Here is a 16,600-nt window from a genome sequence, read left to right on the forward strand (position 1 = left end):
AAATTATAAGCTTCTCAGATTCTAGTTCGACACTCTCGATTTAGATTTATCTAAGAGTTGCCAACGAATTTTATCAAGATGGTTCAGCAGTTTCTTTCAGTACAAGATACCATGGATGTTCATTCCCCTCTCAATTCCCTCTGAACCGTTTGCGTGGTAGTTTTTATTTATTACAGACATTCATTATTTATAATCCTTAATTATTATAATAATAGAGCATCAGCGAATCATTACATTGTGTCGTTAATATGTACGCATGTGTAAATAAACTTGTTTCTCTCGTTTTTCTCCAGAGTGATCTCTGATGGACATTTGATGTTACGTTTAATCGTAATCCGTTATCTTCTTTCTCATTTTTTTCTTCTTCTTTTCCGTTTTCTTATTTTGTTCGTTTTCGTCTGTTCGTTTTATCTCACCGAGTACCCGTGAAACATTTACAAAACTCTCGTGACTGCGGATGTCCTCTTATTAATTTGTCTCTCTCGTCTTATCGTTGGTGTTTTCTAATAAATTGCCCGAACCCTGGTCAGACGGTCTCGGAAATAACACGGTTTCAGCCATACAAACGCCGTTACCAAGGCGCATCGTCGATAGAGCATAGCGATATCAAAGAAGAAGCGTCCTTTCGTTTTCGAAATTTACATCGAGAAAGTTATTGATATAAGTATACGTATCATTATTATATTCTCACCGGCTAAATGAGTCGAATATCATCGGGAAGCATTGGTAAGAAAACTTGAAGTGACTTCCTGAGAAAACTTCTTCTCGCGACTGAACGATTAGAGCAGGGCTTTAGAAATAAAAACGTTCGAGTTTTAATGATAATGGTACCCATAATGGCAATAATCATAATAATAACGTTCATCCGAAGTTCATTACAACGAGCTTTACAAATATATCAAAAAAGTAACGGCGATAAATATTTTCGAACGACGATTTTTAAAAGGTGTCTCGATGGAAATAAATATCAAACACGTTGTATCACGCAATGGAAAGATCCTCGTGTGATCGAGATCACCGAGGCGACCCGCTGCTTTCAGCTGGGTGGCCGAGGGATCGAACAATCGACAACCGATCCGTGAAATCGAATAATTCCATCATTCGGCGGTTAATTACGCATAAATATTTCAACATCATGGACGGTATAATGTTTCGAACGTTTCCCCAATTTTCCGAGCTGGTGACGAGAACGACACGTGCCTTCAAGTATTCTTACGGATGCCGGGCTCTGCCTTTCAAGCACCGCCGCGCGCGTAAACCTCACACATCGACGCAAATAATTCGGTGAGCGCGAAAGGCGATTGATCGATCGAATCGGATCGAATCCCGGATCGGGCAACGTATTATAGAAACCCACGCGCGATCACAGCGATATAACAACAATCTTACGAATAGCAACAATCGGACCATAGCTCGATAACGTTAACCGCGTCGTTTCGAATCGAGTGCCGTGGCAACCAAGAAACCCCAGTTTTCTATTTCCATTTTCACTTTCCATTTTCACGTTCCATTTCCCTATTTTCCGAGTAAACGATGATCAAAATTGGACGTCATTCGAATCGTTTCGTTTCAATATTTATCGAAAGTAATTAATAAATTCGAACAGCTAAAATTATCTTATCGTATATGCTATAAATTATATAATATAATGGAATTTTAATCGTTATATTCATCTATTGTTGAAATAAACTATTGCCCCAATACTGATGCTGATTATACGAAAAAATCGATCGACGATACGATGAATCACGAAATCACGGGGATCTGGGTAATGCCGAAAATTTCTCGCGCAATGATCGAACCAGTATCTCCGTTTCCTTTATCGCTGTGTGGAGCGACGGTGACGTTAACGCGAGCGAACTATAGCCACGCATAAAAGTATCAATAATATTGTTTAAGCATCGTGTCGTTTAACATATGTATAAGCTCAGGACAGATGTGTCTTTCTCTTTGGCATTAGCTTATTACACCATCGACTCAACCATCTATCTATCTATTTCTTTCATTCTCTCTTTCTCTCACTCTCATTTTCTCTCTTTTACTCTCGCTCGCTCGATCTCACGTTCTCGCAAATATCCCATTTCTTTCCGATGCATTCCTTCGATCTCTTCGCTTGTTTCCACCGAGAAATTAGAATTCATGCAAATGAGCGTTTAAACCTGACTCTTATTAATCTCCTCGTGAATTAACGCATCCTCTTAATGTATCGGTACAAGAGACGAGGACGGACTTATACTGTCCCCATCGTTTCTATTTTCTCTTATTCTCCGTTTCTCGCGTGTATTCACGCATTACCGATATTAATCCAATAGTCCACGTTTTTCGTGCGTCTCCGTCCGTTTCGTTTTATTCGTCAACGACAAACCCCGTGAACAGAACAGAATCGAAGTCGGATCGCAGTTCACGTGAACACGTGCTACGTTACAACGGGATAGGATGCGGGACAAGGTGAGAACGATTTTAGGATTTCGGTATGGGCGATCGAGAAAAGCAAGGTTCGCGAAAGATTCGCTTCATCTTTTCAATGTCGAATCTCCGTCCTTGTAACCTCGTTGCGATCGATGATCGTTGTTTGCTGTCCTCGGCGCGCGCGTGAGCGTACGGGCATCGGGAAACGGTGCCGACGCTGCTGTCAAATTCGTGCGACGATGTTAATAGTTTCGCTTAAACTACTCGGACGATGGTAAACCGTTTTTGCTCGAGGCTGTTCACAATTACGCGCGATGTTAACTGTTTTGATTGCGCAAGTATTAACGTGCGTGGCTCGCGACGAATGCCCTTTGAAATATAATTATTAATGAGTGTTGTATCGTACGTTCGCATGTCGAGTGAATACGCTAAAGCAATGATAACACTAAGGGATCATCACCGTTTATGGGCGGTATGAACGACGAATTTAAGGTTGCATAAATTATATTTCCGAAAGTTGTGTATTTGTGAAGCTAAAACTAAGAGAAAGCTATATTTAATGTGTTAAAGGAAAAGTTACGTATTTTTTTAAGAGATCCAGTTTATTTGAGAGACAAGTGAAAACGGAGATGTGTGTTAATAAAAGGCTGACGATAATTATGTTGAAAAAGTGGAAATAACGAGATCATTGGAATTGGTAGGTCAGCGAACGAGACTGAAAGGAATCAAGTTTACTGAAAACGCGATCACTCTTAAACCGCGATACGGATCGCAAGAACGGCTTGCGCGACGCTTTAGGTGTGTCACTTTTGTGATGTCGTCCTTGCTTTTACGTTCCATTTTCAATGTTCGACAGGAAGGTGGTGGAGGATGGAGATCGAGGACATTGAACAGGCGTGGAAGGTAAGCGGGAGAACGATACAAAAAGCACAATTTCCTCGTTGAACTGTTTTTTTTTTTCTCCTTTTTGTCGGGCAGTTTGCTTCGGTGCAGTAATCTTTTCTACGAGGGTCGGTACTCTCTTTCTTACGTTCATCTTTTTTTTTCGTTCGTTTACTCTTTCGTCTAACTTAGCGGATGCCTTACTCTACGTTTAGCAATATGTAATTTGCTCTGGATAAGAGATAGCGGTATCGTGGCGTCAGCACTCTGTCGATTCCCTTTCGTCTGAGATCGATTCCTCACGTTTTCTCCTATGTATTTATTGTAAATACAAAGTGTGTCGAAATTACGAAATGCTTTTGTACACGTGAATTTCCGTCAGGATTACGTTCGTTTTTTAATCTTAAAAATCAACAATTCTAAACAAATCTAAACTAGTGAAAGAAAAATATGTTTCTTTATAGTAAAGCACTGTTTCACTACTGACCATTCAATCAAATAGCAACAAAAAGGAATTAAAGGATCAATATTTCAAAAAGAGGAGGCAAGAAAAACTTACGGGGCGAATTACCATCTCGCAAATACATAACCGATCTGCGTGACAACCGCTATCACGGAGGATCAGCCTTTAAAGGTAATTTAATAAACCGCGTTCACAGATCGGGCACCGGCAGGATGCTTCAGCTTGAACACCCGGAAACGCCTATATCGTTATACCTATATGACCTACGCTAAGTGTTTTCGATTAAAGTGTTTAGCTTAGAGATTACATAGAACGTGACTACATTCTCAACCACTACGAAGATCAAACGTCTACTAGAGAGAAACACGTTAAACTCTTTCCAGACTGATTGGACCATGAAAGGGAGGGACGGGCGGTAGAGAAATGGGAAAGACGGAAGGATTAGATCTCGGTACGGGATTTATGGGCTTGGAGGTTAGGGGAGAAGATGGAAGACACAGAGAGAAAGAAAGGAAAGGTGAGATCATAAATATTAATTGTATCGATCGCTAGTGATCGGAATAACACCGAATCAACACTCTTGATGACAGTGCGAAAATTTTAATATTTTATTGAATAGTACGAAACAGTTGATAGCTTTCGTCATAACAAATACTCACTTGATACTTCGTTAGAACATTGATCTTTAACTCGGGAGAATTACATCTTATTCATTAAACAAAAGCATTAAGTAGATATGATAATGATTATCACAGGCTGAATTTAAGAGTTTCCTTCATCTTTCGAATGAGAAGATTTTTTATCGAAACGTTCCTCATATTTGGAGGCAATCCATTGGTTGGAACAGAACTGAGTCTTACGTAATACTGAAAACAGCGGTGCCATTTAATTTCAACTCTCAACAACTTCTAAGATTGTTGATGGAAACTCTCGCGAACTTCTAACAGGCAGAATCGAAAAAGTCAACGGAGAAGTACTTATTCGTGCTTCGTTTGTATCAGGCAAACAAAGAGCGACTCTTCAGAGTGAAATGTGACCGGAGTATCGACAATTTCGTGGAGCATCAATCGAGTACTGATACGGAATAATTTGAAAAAGTATCGGTACCGAAAATTGATACCGTCGACTGTTGCATAGAATTAATGACACCGAAAATTTCATTACCGCAAAGTACTTCGTCAACGAATTGTTTGAACATCATCGACAGTGCCGGCGTTGATCCGATCGCTATCGATCGCTGCCGGAAACTGACTCTCGGTTCGCACTCCTCGCACGAGTGTCTACCGATTATCTACGGTGAACCGTACGTCTTCCGGACGAACTCTAGTTCGCCGCTTCATTACCTCTCCCACCTCTCTCCATACTCGTGCACAATCAACGAAGGGGGAAGAATGATCTCGACGTCTCTCATTTTGTAAATCGTTTCTTCCGCATCCATCAAGCATTAGTTATTGCTTTGGCTGGTTGAACAATGCTGACGCGGGTTGTCCTAATCGTTCCTTCTTTTTTCATCGACGCTCCGTTAAGAATATATTTCAAAATTTCAGTACGCCACGAGAAAACGAAAAGGAACAAACGCGATCGATGGAAATCGTTTCGGGTTGATCTGACTTTCAAATTATAAGTCGAAGCATTGAAAACACGTTCAATGAATATTTCGATGTTCACGATAACGTGCAACCGCGCGCAGCTTCGGCATTGGGCATCCTAGATTCAGATGTGAGTTTGTCTCTCGTTACTTTATCAAATTTTCCGTTTTCTTCTCGGAACGACGATAATCGAGGAAATATACGTTGTACATCTAGTTCTACCGGTTAGAGAGAAGAAGAAGGAGAAGTCGACGAAATGAAGGAAATCGAAGAGAGAAGGGAGAAGGTACGCGGACCGACCTGCCTCCCTTTCACTCCCCTCTGAGAGGTTTTTTTATACGCCTCTTTTTTTATCTCCGGTCTCGGTGTTCACGTGTTTTACCCGTTTCGTCCCTCGCAGGGGCTTTCCTTTCGTTCCTCTCTGTTCGAACGTGAAACATTTTCTCTTTTTCTTGTTTTTCGCTTTTCTCCGCGGAAAGGAGGCGCTGCGCTTTCAGCGTCTAATCATTCTCCCTTGCGTCGCAGCTATACTCGAATGTGCGCACTGAGCCTGTGCTCGCGCACGTTTCTCTTTCTTTCTTTCTTTTCCTCTTTTTTCGAGTCTCTATGTTACATGTACGTGTACCGTGTGACTGGACAAACGCGCTTGTCCGTGTCCGTGTATGTATACGTGTGTGTGTGTATTGCGTGTACGCATATATCCTTGCTCTGTTCGTGTACGTGTGGATGAATGGGGGTGTATTTAGAGTGTGCGCGTCGTTTCGCTTTTTCGATATTTTCGTGTCTTTTTTTTTAACAGTACCTAATGGAATGGGGGTAGAGGCAGACGACGCTTTGCTTGACGTAGGACCACAGAGTTTGCCAGCCATGCGTCTGTGAACATTTTTCGTAACTTCCGGTCAAGAGATTCACGTGAGAACAGGGTGTAGTATTTTTGTTGTTTGCTCTTTTTCGTTTGGTTTGTCGCTTATCGTCTGAACTGAGTTTTAATGTCGAGTAACAGAGCAATTTCGGGGGGAAAGGGCTCGGTGATTCGTTGTTGCACAGCGTTGGGAAAGAGCGGCTGGCGAGAACAATCAAATTCGATAAACGAGAGACGGTATCGCGGATCGCGAGGGTACGTGGCTGTTCGCTGAACACTTTCCCAACGCTGTTCCCGTCGAGACGTGGCGCGTCGATGCGCGCCGCCGTTTCTGTTCTCGAACGCGAGCATTCGAATCGATAATTATAGTTATTAGAGATTACTTCTCTTTTAAATGTATATACACAGGGTTGAATCGTTGGGAATTCCGAACACGAGAAACCGTACGGGCTTCGCGCATCGATTCGCCACGGTCCCGTGAAATGAGATCGTGCGATCCTTGGCGAAGGATACTGATTGAAAACGAGGAAAAAAATAAGCTACACACGGGCGAACAATACGAACGCTTCGGCCGATTGGCGAGCGTATTTGAAAACATGGCCGCGACTGAACAAAGGCTGGCTTTGTCGGTCAAATCGTTTTTTGTAATTAGAGGCGTCGCAATATCGCGTTTGTTCTGCGACAACAATGATTGTTCGAGATTCGAAACACCGTATATACATGTATATACATATATATATATATATATATATATATATATATACATATATATATAGGAAAATAAAAAAAACGGAGGGCTACCCGAAAACAGGGTTTCTTCAGCGAACATGTTCACATGAAAAAATTCAGAAGCCGATCCGACGTATAACGTCGCGTATTGCCGTAACGATTACTTAAAATGTATATTATATTGATCAATGGCGGTTGATCGTCGTCGTAGAAATGAATAATATTTAGATCGACGACTTACGATCCGCGTTTCAACAAATATGAACAACTTTAATTTACATAGCTCCCTTTGTATATTTATATTTGTATACATATATATATATATATATATATTTGTATTTATATTTTTATTTATATTTATATTTGTATGTATATAATTCTTTCTCTTATTTATATTAATCATGTATACATATATTCTTTATGTATATATATATATTTATATATATATGTATATATATGTATATATACATATATATATGTATATAATTATGTATATTGTCACGTGTACATGCATGAATATGGGCGCGAGAGACGAGGTTCTGAACCGTATTGAATTCTTATTGACTGTACGTGTTCATCGAATTATTAATATCATTTTATAATCCCTCAAATCCTCGTATAGAGAATAAACAATTCAAATAGAGTAATAAAAGTTCCGTTTCAAATTCCGTGATAAAATTAATCGATAAGTCTTTCGTTGTTACTGAGAGAATTACTGTACCAGTCTTCAATGTTCGTATAATATTTCACAAAAAATACAAATGCTGGAGTTACATATTCCGTAATTATCTTAGAAATATTCGTTGTATATGTCACCGCGATAACATTTGATAAACGTATATACTTATCAGTCAATATTTACACTTATATAAAATGTTGGGTAACCGTTCCTAGTAAACGTGTTTATCTACTAAACAATACATGAATGAAACGTATTACTATTTTATTTAATGAACCAGCAAACATTAGATTTATATATCAATCATATATCAATAAATCATTGTTTTATATTTTAATAACTAAGCAAATGTGTTCACTTAAAAAATTTATATCCCCTTTTTTAGAGGATAAATCTCTTCGCTCTCAAGTATATGAATTTACCGCATTAACAGATAGATGTACGCATTGACTGCTAAGCACGTGCATTTCACCAAAGCGTTTACCGTGACACATGTGAACCAATATTCAAAAATGGACGCTTCGTTCCGAGGAAACGAAACCGTACAGCCATTTTCCTTCAACAGCCGCGTTCCGCCAGGTCAGTCACGCGCGCGCACACAGACACGCATCCACACGGGTCCATTAATAACCGTATAAACGCGTGTATGTACACGGTGACCCGAAAGCGTCCCCGCGCTTTACTCCGCGCGAATGGCGGGTATCAAACGGATGAGGACTTTCTACGACCGTTTCCCTCCCTCATGTGTACATGCTATCTCCAGCATATTTTGTATCGGGCGCGTCCCCGACTCGCCGAAAAATCCTTGCCGCTCGGATCGTTCGCGATCCGTGTACGGGTCGGCACGAATAATTCGCGTGCGATACACGGGAGGACGAATGATACCAATCGACCTGAAATCCCAGCAGCGGAAGTAGCTCGCGCGCGACAACGTCGCCGCGGGATCATCCGCAACGGCACGCGTCACGTGTAAACTTTGGATAATTGGGATTCCCGACGCGAAGCCAAAAGTTCCACGAAAATTACGCGCGGCTCCAATCCCTCATACCACGGGTGAAAATTATGTACAATAGTTCCAGCGTGTATAATACAAGTAATGGGTGTGCGCGAGACACTTTAGAAACTCGCGGCGTCACGTTGACTGTGATCGTCGATAGAGAAGAAAAGCGAACCGATTTCACGCGCGATGCGCGAAAATTGTAGCCTACGGAACCAGCAAGACCTCTCACAGCGTTTCAGTTGCAATCGACTGATCTCCGGATAGTAGCGCATGTCTTCCAACCCCTTAAAAAGGGCACGAAATTTATAAATGTAACCCCATTACCTTTTCCTTTACAACAAACCAGGTCGCGTTCAACGCGTTATCCATAAAATAACGTATAACTGATTCAATAAACAAGACGAAACGAAAAGAAAAAGAAAGGTGTATTGGCAAAGCGTCGAAACGTGATTACACGGCAATCAGATTACACCGTGACTTTGTCGCAGGATCGAAGCAGATTTTGAACGACCGAGTCGTTGTCGTGGTTCCCCGATGTCTGAGCGCGGCGAGGCAAAAAGAATTTCAGATACAAACAACGACAGAAGGAGAGGAAAAAGAGGTTACGATTGTTATGAACAGATCGTGTCACATCGATAGCTCGGGGGTTGATGCGAACGCCGTGGGGTAGGGCGGTGGAGCTTTCGGGGGCGCCACAATAACACCCGAGCTCGCCCCTCGAACACCCGTACCCTCCTTGCGCTCCATCCATGGTAACGGTAACCGACGATTTATTGCGTGGCGCAACGAGCGCGCTCGGTAACACGTTACGGTAATGACTGTGAAATACGACGGTGCACCTCTCTCCTACCGTGCAACCCCCGGCAACAACCCCTTCGCTCGCCTCCTCCCGTCGCCCGGCCATCCCCCAATAAAAGGACGCGGCGCGGTGCGGCGTGGTTCGATTGAACGCTCGCCCGCGCGCGTCATAGTGTGTACGTGCATTGTACACACGCGTCCATGTGCCTAGCGTGTACCAATCGTACACGGAATTGATGTAGGCGCGGAAATATCGCCGGGTTGAAAGAGTATTTTCAGAGAAGTCCCTCTCATCGATCGTGACCCGCGAGAACCAGTCCACCGCGACTGGCTAGAAGAGGCGTATTGATGGACGATAAATAATAATACGGATCTGTTGATCGAGAACCACTTGCGAGGATGCCGCCGAACGGGGGATGAATTTTCAAGTCGCCGATAGAACGGCGTCCCCGACAGTTGGTTATTTATTGGGTACTTAGTTCTTGAAATGTACCCAACGCGTTTGATCATCGAGTCGTAACATCGACTAGCGAGAGTTTTAAATTGGATCGGGTGCAGGCGAGTATTGTTAATTTTGCTGGAAGTTAGGGAATTTGATGTTCGATGTAGTTGTCGATATTTTTGATTCGTCGACGTCGTATTAAAATGCGAAATCGTGCTGTGAATATCCGTAGAATGCTTCGTTATTTAACGCGTATAACGTTTATTTAGCGAATCTCGATGGCCATTAATTTACTATTCGCTGCGAGCGAGAATTTCAATTGGTTCGAAGATTATAAGAAGTAGGTTAATATGTGTTTAAAATTGAAACCAATTTGCTCTTAGTTTAATCAACTCCCGACATTTACTCGAATCGCACGGTGCGATGAATATTCTGCTTATGGGAATTATACAATAGCAACGATGTCTGCTAAATATTTTTCTGTTTTGTAATTCGAACAAAGAATCGAATAATTATTTCAACTAGTCATTCAAAATAACTTTGAATAATTGACAACAGTAACTGACATAAATGCCTCGAATGGCGACTAAATAATCATTGAAATAAATCTCTTCAGATGAATTTCTCTTTCGCTAATCACCGAATATCAATTTTTCTCGAAATATTATCATTCAAATCAAATCTTGCACAGTCTTCTGCGATGCAGGAAAGTCAAGGCAGCTGTCTGACATAGTGAAGGAAAGAAAAAAGATGGGCGAAAGTGCAGTGCACAGAACACGCAACGCTCGATAAAGAAACGACTAAAGAGAAGGGACCCTTCAACTTATTCCGATCCTGTCTAGAGATTTAGTTAAAATTCCACAAAGATAGATTCGCGCGAGATCTCCGGCACAGGATTGTTAGAAAAAGGAAGAGAACTCATTATATAACGTCTACGTTAGAGAAAGTCATCGTTACGTCTGTTCGCTGAAGCAACGGTAACTCAGCTAGAAGTGTCTCGTTGTTAGTCACGGGTAAAAGGACATGGCAGTCAGAGTCAAAGAGGAACTGAGAATTTTTATCTCGGACGAAGAATTTACTATCCGATCCATTAGCGAGTCTCACTCTCTCATACGATACGTCACTACGTCTCCGTCACGAATAACGCGATGTGTTAGGTCGTTAAGGCTGGATTTACGGAACCCGTCAATCTTAAATTTCACGACTTATCCTACAGAAATCATAAATACTATTCCCCTAACATTTTATGTTGCCTTTGATTGATTTAACTTTGTACATCTATAATGACATATCCACTACATTTTTTTCCCGCAATGAACTCCTCCTCTCGACGAAGCGCGCAGGAACCATTAAAGCAGACAAATTTATTATTTTCATTACTATAATAATACTTCGAAACAAAGAATCCATAGAACGTAGTTAATGGTCCAATTAAATGTCAAGGTTCCGCAATGAGATATTTTGTACATGGCCTCGAATACTCAGCTTCTGGTTCGTCTCTAACACAAGCTACCGTCCCCGAATAATCATGCCTCGGTCATAGAACAGTTTCACGGATTACGAGCTTCACCTCCGATACCATAGTTTCGTACACACGCGCTTCTGGGGCTCATTGTTCGGGAATGATTCTGTACTCTGCGGAGTAGCTGTGTAGCGCCGCGTCTCCGGCTGATAGGTGCGGTAGTCCCAAGGCACCTGAAAGTACCAGCAACCCCCTAAGTCCCTAGTCTCACTGGGCACGCGTTGTTTTATCTCTTCTAGCGGGTAACAGTCTCCCGCGGTCTCTCTTCCCCTCTCTCTTGTTCTTTTCATATATGCCGTGGAACATTTTGCTGGTTAGTTTGCCCGTTCACCCTTGTCGATCAGGTTTACCCGGAGTTGCGACGGACAGTTATACCGCGGCAAGGTGACAAAACTTGCGGTTGGCATGCGAACCCGGCGTGTCGTAACGGAGAAACTGCGAGTGCACGGTGCCCCATGTGCTTGCACGTCGGAAATTGATTACTATCGCGCAAACTGACTCCCATGAATCATCGCGGAGAAACGTTACGGTTGCCACGTAATTGCACAGCTATTCCCACGCGGTTGAATTTCACGGAATTTCGAGTGTTTCCGAAGAACTACTGAGCTATTGGCTTGGCATTTTCCTCTTATTTCTACCCCTAGCAGAGAGCGTTCAGTCAATATTATTAACGTGATCGATGAATGAACTATTTTTTTATCCTTTGTATTTGCTCTTTTCGTGTTTAACAAAGGAACGAACTTATAGCGTCTCTTTAATAATACGATTTCGTGATAACAACAAGTTTACAGATGAATTATAATTTTATAAATATACGTTGAGCTGGGTAGAATTCAGTAGAGCTCGAGAACCCACCAGGAAAAGTGGCAAAGCATTATTTTATATATAGCGTCAGTCTGAACCGAACCAGCGACTAAACACACGATCCGCGTGGCAGACTATTTCACGAAAAATCACTAACGCCGGAAAGATAGATTTTCGTTTTCCGGCACTTCGACGGAACCAGTCCCCGTGCGAGTCCGAAGAGAATTCCGGTCGAATGCAAATCCGACCCCGGTTCGATCTTCACGTAGGAAATATCCTACACGGTTCGAGGAAATTCGGTTCGGCCGTTCCCGCGCGCGATCGCCGGGCGAAGCCAACCCCTCTTTTCGTATTCGCGACGGAGGGTGGCTTAACCAACGAATGTTTTTCGGACATTGGGAATGTACGGACGGCTTAAAGGCGGGAGGGTTTTCGTTTACGGTGATCAATCATCGTGGCCGATGTTCTCTTTTTCCTTCTACCGCCATGCCTCGTGAACCATACGCAAGTAAAGAGAGAAAATAGAAAGAAGGAGGGTGGGGGAGAGCGAGTGCGATGGAGATAGGAAAGGGAAGGGAAGGAAAGGAGAAAGAGACAGTAGTTTCTCCCCGTCCGACAAAAGTTATTCAAATGCGTTAAATAGCGGGCGGCGGGGGAAATTGGAAACGATTCCGGGAAGTATCGACACGGGGTCTCTGGAGGAAAGTGAAGCGCTGGAAATGGTTCGTTTCCTTTTTTCGGGGAAAAGAGGGAAGGGGAGCAGGATGAGTTGCAACGTCCGAAAAACATTGTGCATTATTTATGAGTTCACTTCTCGCCCATTCACGCGAATTGTTCTAAGGAACGATGTGCACGCATCGTCGGAGCAAAATGCGGGGAGGAAAAGACGGAGGAAATGCTGGAGGACGTATCGTTTGCTGTCTACGTTATCCCGTGACGCTATTCAATATTGAGAGTCGCGCGCAGTCGACCGAGATCGTCCGGCACTTTCTTATTCCTTTTTCTACCGTCGGCTAATTTACTGTTCGTCGACGTGCATGGGACACCTGTCGCAGTTTGTCCGCTACTATTGGCGTTATGTGTTACTGCTTCCGCTATCCTCATGCCAGGCTTTTCATGTACAGTGAGGCGTAGCGTCGCTTGATTCATGGTTGTGCGGGGGGGGGGGGGGGCGAGACGCAAGTGTGGCGGGGCTTTCGAAGAAGTTCAAACTTTCCCCTCGAAATTTCTTCTCGAGGTGGAAAACAAAGGGTGGAACGACAAGAAGAGAAAGAGAGAGTGAGTGAGCGGAAGAGAGAAAGAGAGAGACAGAGAGATACAGTTTGCGAAGACAGATGAGCAAGGCAGACAAATGGCCAGAAATGGACGAAACAGAAAGGAACAGATGAGCAAGTGAGACGTGTAAGAGCAATGGCTGAGCGGCAGACAGAGGGCAAGGGTAAAAGTTATGGGATCGAAAGAAGCTTCGTTGAGATTAGTGTTACGCCCGCGATGGTCGCCACATCGGCACGCTGGTTCATGTAAACGTCTTATCTCCATTTACGCGTGGACGCGAGGTCACTTTCGTCGCGGACACACGTTTCGACGCAACGCCGTTTGATTAACTTGGTTTTCTAATTTCAAAATGAAAATCTATGATAAAGAAATAATATGGAAAATAATATTGAGAACGATGTACAGGTAACCCCAGCGATATTTTCAATGAAAGAAGCACAAAATTCAAGAGAGAACATTGCCAACGCGTTGATTTGTACAAGGAGAAATAGCAGGTTTGTTTATACAGTTGACGCATAAACTATGAAATTGTTATCAAAGAGACTGGTCTTTTCACCCCTTGCTGTATTATTTTGCTGTTGATTGCGACTTCAAGAATTAATAATTCTCCGACAGAGAAAGAAATTTATAAGAAGTTTACTATACATAAAACACTATTTCCTACAAACTATGTGGAGGTTACCTGTAGTATAGTAATAACAATGAAATCAAAAAGAAATACCGAGGAAAAAGGAACAAACCCGAAGTCTACTAAAGCGTGCAAAGATAATTATTCCGTTAATGCGAAGGATGTCTTTATGGTTTAACTCGTAAGCCAATTGAAACGAACAGTAAGCGTATAATACTATCGGACGAATATCCGTCCGAATAACCGTGCGCAGAAACGTCCGGCGAGGCTTTATTTTGGCCTTCTTCGTCCATGATGGACCGCGGATTTTCATTTAGAATTCGAATCCAACATGAAGGATGCTTGACCCCGAAAAGTTTGCCCGCAACTACCTCCAATCAACCGGTTCGATTTAGATCAGCCGATACCGGAGCCACGGATGCGTTCATTTTCGAAACGTTTCCTATTAATTGCTCCGGCGTACGTGTGTGTACCACATCGTATGCGTGCAGGGTCAACCGCGCCGCGGTTCCCTCGCATATCGTTTGCAATCGATACGCTCTCGTTACCCCTACCCGATATTAACAATGACATTTTACCCCGTTCCGCGACCGCGCAATTAATCCTAAATTACGATCGATTTAATGGACTGCCGATTTAAATATACCATGGGAAAATTCGACGGGTTTCAATCCCGCATGTGGGGTCGGCAATCAGGGCAACAATGGCGTCCGCGTATCATAAGGCAGTTAATCCTATTTCCGAATTAATTGGCAAATTGTCTTTTCCTCGGTTCTTTTCGTTTGGTAATCTCAATTACAGCGAAATGGAGTTTCCTTTTGTCGATTCGTGGCAAGGAGTTCGGTTTATATAGTCGATCGAGAATTTCACGTGTGTTTCGAGCTCGTAGGCGGAAGGAAAAAAGTAATTGATATCGATTAATCGATCGAAACGATATTACAGCGTTTCGCGTCGCAAAGCCTTGATGCCTCGGAAGAAAAATTCCGCAACAGCGGGGCTTGTTTGTTATTGATAGTTGAAGGCACGCAATCTGGTATTGAGCGCGGAGGTAAGAATTCCAGGGTCGGTTTAACGACGTAACTTTTCCCATACATCAACCTCTCATTATCTTGTCCTACTTCGGTAAATTGAGTTTTTCAACATTTTTGCAGCGGCAAGCTGTGCGTATTTACGTGGTAGCCCCGTCGTGTTTTAAAAAAACCGAGCGAGACCGTGGGTATATTAAGGGAAACGGTTCTACGATGTTTTTTTCCGACGCTTGTTAAACTTCGATGAACATCAGTAAACAGGGTATAACACCCATTAGACATAAGAAAATTGAATGTCTCTAACATTTTTAGAGTTTTATTAATTTCAACTACTTTCAGGGATTAATGATTTTCTGTGTAAACTGCTTTAATACTAACCACGTAATAAAAGTGATATATAAATGAAAATCTTAAATGACGCTCATTCTGGATTTCAGATATTTCTCTATCAAATCTGTTTAGAACGAAAAAAATTCAGAGGTTTGCGTAAATATTTACAAACAAGCAAACCATTTCTACAATTTCGTGCCAATTCATTTATGAACCTGGTTCATGTATTACAATCAACGAATCACGGCGAGTGAATCAAACTACATTTCATCGGTACAATTCACAAGACTTCGCGCAACCGCGAGCGCTGTTCTATTTTTGTGGAAAATATTCAATCGCGAAACCTGTTATTAAACTCCGTTCTTGGAACGCGTATAAATTCCACGAACTCGTAATGTAACTGATAACGGACAACAGAGAAAAATCAACAAATAAACAAACAATCCGTTCGAAACAGCGGTTTGTGCGTCATCCCGTGAAACCGGATGCTCCGTCAGTCGCAATCGATCTCCGGTCGCAAGCGTCGGTCGGTTACGGAACGGGGTAGAAAGTCTGCCGAGTAACCTCCTTAACTCTTTCATAAAACTTAAACCGACGAGATTATACCGATACAATAATTTATAATGACTTTATACATCATTCGTGTTCGTATCGTGCGAACCGCTCGCTAGCAATCGAAGCTTCCTCGCGAGGAAGCTCAACGGATGCGCCGAATTCCGGGGAGAACGCGAATTTGCTCGACCATGTGCAGTGTCCCTCACGGGGAACACGAGACGCAGGATGTTGTCCCGCAATGGAATCGATTAACGGACTTATCGCCGAGTGCTCAACGTCGGCGTGGCTCCGTGGCGAAGAACAGAATTCAAATTGATTCGACTCGCCCTCGCGCTGATCGAAAGCGTTCCCAGATACGAGCGAATCAACACGTAAAACACGGTCTTCGATATCGTTCGATTCACGATGGAGGATGGCGAAGTTAGCACACATTCATAAACGCATACACACATATGCGCACACATGTAGACACAAACGAAGACATGCACACGTGGCAATCCCGAAGGACAGAATGCATCATAGAAAGTTGTTCGTCGCGCGTCGCGATGGGGTCTCGACGTTTCTTTGACGCGAGAAGCCTTGGTTCTTCGATCGGGCGGAAACGA

At 42.8% G+C, this 16,600-nt stretch overlaps 1 protein-coding gene across 7 annotated transcripts in view; it reads right to left on the reverse strand.

Annotated features, from left to right (window-relative positions):
• Rbp6 (RNA-binding protein 6) overlaps window positions 1–16,600 on the reverse strand; it is an 824,356-nt gene that overhangs the window by 38,365 nt on the left and 769,391 nt on the right. The gene's annotated exons all lie outside the window — the stretch shown is intronic.

The sequence above is a fragment of the Nomia melanderi genome, chromosome 6 (genome assembly GCF_051020985.1).
Source record: "Nomia melanderi isolate GNS246 chromosome 6, iyNomMela1, whole genome shotgun sequence".
Classification (NCBI taxonomy): domain Eukaryota; kingdom Metazoa; phylum Arthropoda; class Insecta; order Hymenoptera; family Halictidae; genus Nomia; species Nomia melanderi.